This window comes from Amblyomma mixtum, chromosome 8 (genome assembly GCF_055824585.1).
Source record: "Amblyomma mixtum isolate Tamu chromosome 8, ASM5582458v1, whole genome shotgun sequence".
Lineage (NCBI taxonomy): Eukaryota > Metazoa > Arthropoda > Arachnida > Ixodida > Ixodidae > Amblyomma > Amblyomma mixtum.
Genome location: NC_143019.1, coordinates 103,317,085 through 103,325,098, shown reverse-complemented (window position 1 = coordinate 103,325,098; position 8,014 = coordinate 103,317,085). Strand labels below are relative to the sequence as shown.

General features: G+C 46.1%; 1 pseudogene; it reads right to left on the bottom strand.

The window, feature by feature from the left end:
• Window positions 1–6,393: 6,393 nt before the first annotated feature.
• Window positions 6,394–7,573, bottom strand: LOC149333746 (uncharacterized; annotated as a pseudogene).
• Window positions 7,574–8,014: the final 441 nt, after the last annotated feature.

Here is an 8,014-nt window from a genome sequence, read left to right as displayed (position 1 = left end):
ATGTCTACGTTATAAATACGTGGCCCCGCTAACACAAAAATGTTACTATCAAAAGCAGGGTCCAAACGGAAGAGATAAATGACAAGAAAGCAACTAGAGCCCCCGCCGATTATTCATTCCTGACAGAAAGAATAGCTACCATAAATATTCCCGCAATGCGCAGACCCGCTCTGTGAGGCCGTACAGCCCGTCGGGCAATAACAGGATTGATTCATGGGAGCATGTGTGCGAATAGTGTCGCCAGTAAGAGAACAGAGTCTCTCTATTCTCTTACCATCTGCTCTGATGTTTCCCATGGCCATCTCCAACCGAAGCTAAAGGTGTTGAATGAACGTGCTATTATTTTGCTTAAGCTATGTTGGCCGACAGCCCAGGGTGAATGATCCTGGATACAGAATGAACTGGTGCTATTTGGGGATGTATGCCCTCAGCACGGCAGAAATAAGTTAAAAAGCAACGACCCAACAACGCGGGCATGAAACGAGTTTCAAGCACACTAGGAGAGGAAACGACGTGATATTCAGATATGCATAGGCGACTTTACTGGCAGTAATTTTTTTCTAATTCCGGCAGAGCATAGCTGTGTGTTATCTTTATCTGGTATGATAAAAAATACGCTTTACAATATTGCTGTTTTATTTTTGTGCGAAGAGGAATATAACATCCCGTCGGATTGTGATGGTTTCTGTTCCACAAAAAAGGCTAGTGCACATCACAACGCCATGGTTACAGGAAAAATGCTTCGTGCCACCCGGATTTATTCGTTCATCTTTTCTTCAGACATATGAAGAACTACTTGCTCTAGATGGATTAGCAGAAAGTTGAGGTCAAACTCCTGAAACCACATTGTAGCAATAACATTCAGCAGTTTCGGTGCATCAAGGAATGATAGAAACAAAGCAGTGCAATTTCGATCAAAGTTACAAAAAACTGGACATTTCGCGCAAGCGATTATTGATTAAATTCTATAAAGGCTAAAATGTTTTCCTCAATATTCATTCATGTTCGCTTCTGGGTTTTCAGTCTCCTCACGGTCACCAATAACAAAAGCTGAAAGCATTTAATGCTTGTCTTAGCTTGCTTTTGTTAGACACTAGCTTGGCACTGCCCTGGGGTCAGAGCTCGAGGCTTCGGCTATGCCCCATTGCGTTTGCAATAAAAGGATTCTCAAAACTGAGTTCCTTGAGTGGTAAGTGCCAGGAATATGGCTTAGTTAGGAGCGAGTAGGTCCTGTTTACAAATTAAACCTTGCCACTAAGAAAGATATTTTGGGGTTGAAAAATCATGAAAATAGGCACAAGAGTACAATGGTGTTCACTGAGGAGAAGGACGGCATGAAGTTCTGACTGTCTTAAGGAAAATGGTAGCGCAGAGTCACAAATCTCTTCTGAGATATTTTATTTTATCTGAAACTATGGGCCTTCTGGGTCAATCACTTGCACAGCACAGGTGGGCGCTCTGCCCGCTCTGAACTGCATAATTGTTTCCAGAAGCTTAATTTTGAAGTACCCTTGCAGATCCTCCGGTACTTTGCTGAGCTCCTTTGCTAGCGACAGGCAGAAGTGCTCATTTGAATCCAATTTTTCCTGCAGCGCTTCGTTAACCCTTGCAATCTCGGCGTCCAGTGCTTCACTTTTTTCTTTTTTTGCGGGTTTTCTTCTCTGCAGAAGGAGAAGCTGTGGTGTAGTGGTAGTTTGATGCTTGGTTGGGTAGTGCGGCCGAACTTATAAGGGGTGAAGGCAGTGATGGACAGGGGGCCCGGTTTGCAGACTGGGAACGGAGAATTTTGTGGCTCGCTTATTTGACGGCTTGGTCCTGCTTTTCTCTGCATATCCATGAGGAGCTGCTGTGCGGGTGTGTTCACACACTCTTCTTCCAACCCCGTCAAAATTGAGGGGGGGGGGGGGGGGCGCTTTGTTGACCTAAAGTGCGGTGAGGTGAAAGCCTTAAGCGTGCTGTTGCTGCTTGTGTCACTGATGTGTGGTTAAGATATTAAGCTTCGCCTCTAAGAGGGGGTTGGAGCCTTCGGGCTACGGCCGCTTATCTGTTTTTTCAGCCAGCGTCCGCTTCGGCGGACGCGGTTGTTGCGACGCGCGTCTTTACTCTCTCTGTTTTTCTCTTTCTTCTTATCTTTCAACTTTCTTTCTCCGCGTGGCAGCGGTGGTGGCTCGGTGAGCCAGTCGGCAGGCAGGCCCCGTGCACTTTCCTTTTCGTCCTTCTCTCAGTCGCAACCAACCAACCAACACGCCTCTATGCGCGGAACGCGACAGCGTCTTGCAACGCTGCCAGGGAGTCCTTAGAACGCCATCGCCCGTTCGGCTGTACGCCTTGCTCGTCGGCAAATTTGTTTTTGAGGAAAGGAAATGTATCTGTCTCTTATATCTCGGTGGACACCTAAACCTCGCTGTAACGGGGAGGGAGGAAGATGTTAGTCAACAAAGACACCGTATTCACTGCACGCGCAATTGTTCATTCCAAACCATTGACAAAAAAAAGCTTGCATGGCGGAGTGGTAGCGTGCTCGTCTCCCACTCCGGAGACCGGGGTTCGATTGCCGAGCTCGGCCAATTTCCTTCTCGGTTTTATTTATATATATGGTCTGACTAGAAAGGCTAATTAGGTGGTTAAGTAAGCAATTAACTAAACTCAGTCCCACTTACATGGAGCATCACTATACGGTCCCTTTAATTGGTTGCATGGCTAGTAGCCAAAGTACAATTGGCCCCGTTTGAAATTCGCGCACTGTGACGTCACGGCCGTTTCGACCAATTGAAAAGCGTGACATTTCTGTCGACAGCTGCTGCTTACAACGATGAGGCATTAAAGGCTTCCGCCTTAAAATCTCGTCGACGGAGTTGCTTTCAGCAACTTCTACTGCGGAAAAAGCTCGAACGTTGCTGGAAGATCTGAGAAAGAAATAACACATTTGTCAGCACCAACACTCATCACCATAGATGGGCTATGACACTTGTTCATATTCAGCTACTGTCCTTATCACAACCTGTGTACCAAGGTGACTTTCTTTTTTCGTAACTTGACCAACAACATAATTTGTCGAGAGCCCTTTATAAAAGCAAGCTTGTAACCTCAGGTGCCTTATATTGCTCTGACTATATCAGTTTATAATCACCATTTTTTGGAAAGAGAATTAGCAGCCTCTACTACACTGTAATTTGTGTGCCTGGTTTTTACTGGCATTTCATTGCCTCTATGTGGCCTTCAGGCTTATTCCATGCTTGCGGCTTTGTCACAATGTTCATGTCATCCATACTAAAGTTGCTCAATTTTCTCACATCTGTTAGGAAGATATGGTGGATATGCGATATCTTTTGTGACTTTCATTGTTTCTTAATAAGGCTGTTTGTTTTCCACAAAAGCTAGGAAATATCCTACATGCTGTACTACTTCCCAGTTGAATTTTGAACTACACTCATGTCCTCTGGTTAATGTTCGTTGAAGCAAGATAGCTGTTCCAGTACAGGATCCTGTACTGCTGCCTATGTCATCACTATCAATTAGTCGAAGCGAAATAAGGGCATAATATTTAGGAAATGTAAACAGTTAATTTGCAGGACACAGAACGCCTTTAAAAGTGAAACATCAAGAATCGAGAGGAAGAATTGTCTTCCTCTCGATGATGTGCTCGATGATGTGCCGCAGGAACAACATTAAATCATAATGTGGCCAAGATGTCGTTCCATCTCCTGCTGCCGAGCCACTTTTGTTTTAATTTCTTTGCGCTTCCTAGAAAATGTGTCGCGGAAGTTGCGCCACCGCTGGCTGACTGTCTTCACGTCAGCTATATTCACAAAGAAATAGAGGAAACACTGTCAGGGAGGCAACACAGCAATGAAGATTAGGACAGTGCAATTTTGATCTCACTTATCCAGAGTGCTCGATTTGAATGCTGCAAAACAAATGAGGTGAAATCTCATTGCAGCGATTTTCAGAAGACAAGATCGTTGTGCCTGTGCAGTTCTCAAGAGTGTCTCTCTTTGCTCAAGGGCATGAAGTATGATTAAAAGCCAGCGCCTGTATTATACGGTTACTTTATTTCCTTCACACAGTGTCATTCGAGCACTCTAGACAAGTTTGATTGGATTTGTACTCGTAGCGTACTCCTGTTAGCCAAAAAGCCTAACTATAGAATACCAGATATGTCGAGACAATGCAGTGTTATTTCAGCACTTTACTTGATTATATTTACCAAACTATATAGGCTCTGTAGTCCACAATGGGCATATTATACCCATGTGGGAATCTCTTATTTTCAGTACAAACTTTTAAATGAATAGCTACTTGTTCCAACGACAATAAAACTATTTCAACCACAGTCAAGGCTCTACCATAAAAAAGGCTCTAGCAGCATTAAATTACACCTTACTGCAACGTACATGAGATACAGCCAAGTGTGTCCGAGACAATCTCTTTTGCACTGCATTCTAACTCTTCGAACCTATGGCTCTGAAATCTTTTTCTTCCGTGTGCATTGTATATATTCTCGAATTTTTACTTTACAGCACTGTAATCACATATAGCAGGTGAAGCAGACATTATTGTGAAGGTTAATTTGCAGAAGCATGCATATTGCTTATGCTACTTAGTTGTTTGTGTCAGATGCAAACACAGAGTAGACCACATCATATATCATCAGCCTACATCCAGATAACTCTGTCCTGTGCCAGTGACAGCCACATTACCGCCAAACTTAAAGACCTCATCCCCCCAATGAACTTCATTTAGCTCCTTACTACGGTTTTCTCTTCATATCCTTTGTTACCGAAATAATGAGTTATTTTGCACATTATATAGTACTGCATTGTTTGTAATGTTTGGTTGTTTGTACCTGCTGCCTAGCATTTGTTGTACGGAAATTTATTCTCTTTTCTCTGATATGGCTCTGTAGTTTACTATTAATGTTACCTTGTATGTTGACAGTGTTGTTCATGTGATTGCTTGTACCTTGTATGGTGTTTTAAGGCAATTCAATCAGAATGGCTGTTGAGTTGAAATAAAACACGGTTGTTTCTCAATTTTTATTACTAACAGCTTTTGTTTTACTGCAGCTGCACACTTCAACAATTCCTAACTGACACCACACTTGTTAGCAAACATGGGCGAGCAGCCGGCGCGCTGCAAAGGGGCGTGCTTTCACAAAAAGCGACACGTTTTGATAAAAAAAAAACGACAAGATGTTGGTGTTGGAGAGTATCTCGGGAACGGTACAATCGGTGACATATTTCCCATCATTTTCAACACGAATTGAATCCTTCTTTCTCTTCATTATGGCGAGGTTTTAAGCGCCGAAAAAAACAGGGGTACGAAAGAGACAGGGCACGGCGCGCTTTCACATCCTTTCTTTTTTTTGGCGCTTGTAAAGGTAAACTGCCAACTAACCCAAGAAATAGCCTTGTTGCTTTTGCAGCCGATTTGCCTCTGTGTGTCTCCGAGAAAGCTCGGAGCAACCGTAGTCATAGGCATGCTGAGCGCGCGCGCGCGCGCTGCCCGTGCGAGGTATGCAGCTGATGCTGCGGTTTGATGCGCACTTCATCACAAGAGGCAGTCGCTCGCGTAGAGCACATGCAAAACCACGCAAGGCGCGCAACTGCTGCTCGAGCCAGGCCGCTGGCTCGAACGACATACAGTGCAGGCAAAGTAGTTGAAGAAACAGGCAAATGATTTGTTGGTGCATACAATGCATTTTTTCCCTGTGTATGTACTTACCAGCGGTTCCCTCGACGCCCATCTCCTTGGCGATAGCCGTCCAGCTTGCATATCGCAGGTCGATGTCCTTGTACAAAGGGCTCCTCTGATCCCAAATCGCTGGATGCCTTCGCACCAGCGATATTAGCAATTCATTCTCGTTTATCCGGCACTGTTTTATTCCGTTCATGCCGGCAATTGTCACAAACTCGCGTTTCACGGAGATGGTACGTCTTGTCAGGTCGGCAGTCACTGGTAAACAGGCTACCACCATGTTAGTGTTAGCGAAGCTGACATCATCATGACGCTGCCGCTCTCCGCGCTCTTATTGGCTGCCGCTTCCCGTCGTTGCGTTTGCTGCGCGCGGCTCGATTGACATCCAGCAGGTTGGAGGCATGCGACCAGCTGCGTTCGGTCGTTGCGACCACGGTCGCAACGACGCGCCGCAGCGAATCGCACGCACTTTTCGCACATGTGTCCCCGCCTTTAAACTTCAGCATCGGACGCGTTACTGTTTAACCAAGCTTCAGTTAGTATAAATATAATGCTCCTGGAGGACGAAATTACGTTGGATATGGGTTCACGCTTTGGGAGGAAGCTGAGGATGTTAGTGAATATTACGGAAAACGAGAGAAACTTTGAGGGTGTCGCGCGCTGGCGTTTTATTGGTGCAGGGTGAAGGGACGATTGCTACGTGAGTTGCTTTACGGTGTTAGATGAAGTGTCAAAAATATAACAGTTCCAGCCGATGTGAAGTGTTTTAAATCGCAAGTAAACTTGGCAGACCTGGCGTTAGCAAATGCAACAAATTGTTTTCGCGCGTGACGAACGGCACACGAGAAGTCCTCTCCAACACTATAAACCATGTGTTTCAGATTTCGCTCATTTGATAGGAGGGATTCTTTAGTTTTGCTACTTGTGAATTTCACGATTATGGGACGATTTTTACCTTGTGATTGACGACCGAGGCGACGAGCTCTGTCTATCTCGTAAGGTACCACAGTAATTTGAAGGTTATTACGTCAAACATCAATGATTAGTTTTTCAGATTCCGCCCATGTATCGCTATCAGTAGTGTCAGGGATACCATAGAAGATGAGACTGTTACGGCGTGACCTGTTTTCAGCGTCATCTATGCGGGTTCCTCGTTCCTGGATTATACGCGCCATGTTGCTTGTGTTAGCCTGCATCTTTTCAACGTCGTTTTGATGGAGAAGTTGGGCTTGGTATTGTGTTTCGAGCTCGGCCATGCGATTGCTTAAGTCGGTTATGGCTTTATCCGTAGTAGTGAGCTGGGATTTCAGTCCCTGTACTTCGGCTATTAGTTGGGTGTCGCCGGCGGTTAGTTTCTGGAGTTCTGCGAGTACTGCACTGTTGTCGGTAGGACCAGGGTTAGTTTGATATCTCCTCATAACAACAGCAAACAATGAACAACAGTGGCACACTCGGCGGCAATGGCAACACAGCACTGTGGGCTCGAGAACTGCATTAGAACATAATTGCTTGATCTTTTGGCAAATAAGGCATATGATTTACTAACCTGCATCGCAAAGATTAGCGGATTAGATGGCTGCGCTGAGGTGCAGTCACCGAGCCCACAGAACGGTGCCGGCGGCGGGGGCGGTTTTATATGTCGTGAAGCTGTTGATGTCCATGATGATGCGGCCGTTCAAGATTCCTTCGTCGCTGGCAGCCACTGTTCCTCTGTTGTCGCAGCAGTCATCCGGGGCGGGCAGCTGACGAGCAGCAAGCGGTAGCGTCCTGGCTCGTCCCTGGAGCGTGGTGGTGCGCAGTCAAACGACGCACCCGAAAGAATGCTTGCCAAGGTCGGCGACAGTAGGATGACGAACAGCTGGTTGATCGTCTGCATCGCAAAGATTAGCGGATTAGATGGCTGCGCTGAGGTGCGGTCACCGAGCCCACCGCGGTGACTCTACGGCCAGTCGATATGGTCTGTCCTAGGCCACGGTAGCTGCTGCCTTAGTTGCATCGCAGCATGGAAACACGTCTAGAACAGTCACCATAGCAGGAAAAACAAAGGTTTGCTCTTTTTGGCGGCACGAGAGATGGCCGGACGTAGCTGCTGGAGCTAAGCTTCCTGGCACTTGATGCTGTGTGTTGTAGCGAGAAGGAAAACACAGACGCTGCTACAGGCCCAGTACAAGGGCTGTGTTTAAAAGGTGCGGGTCAGCAGCCGTCAGCATTAAGGCAGTGCTTGTCGCTGACGGTGTGCTCTTCTCCACTACGTATGAATGAGCTGCCGCAAAGGACACAGGCTAACAAGTCTGACGAAGTGTCCCTGATGTACTAC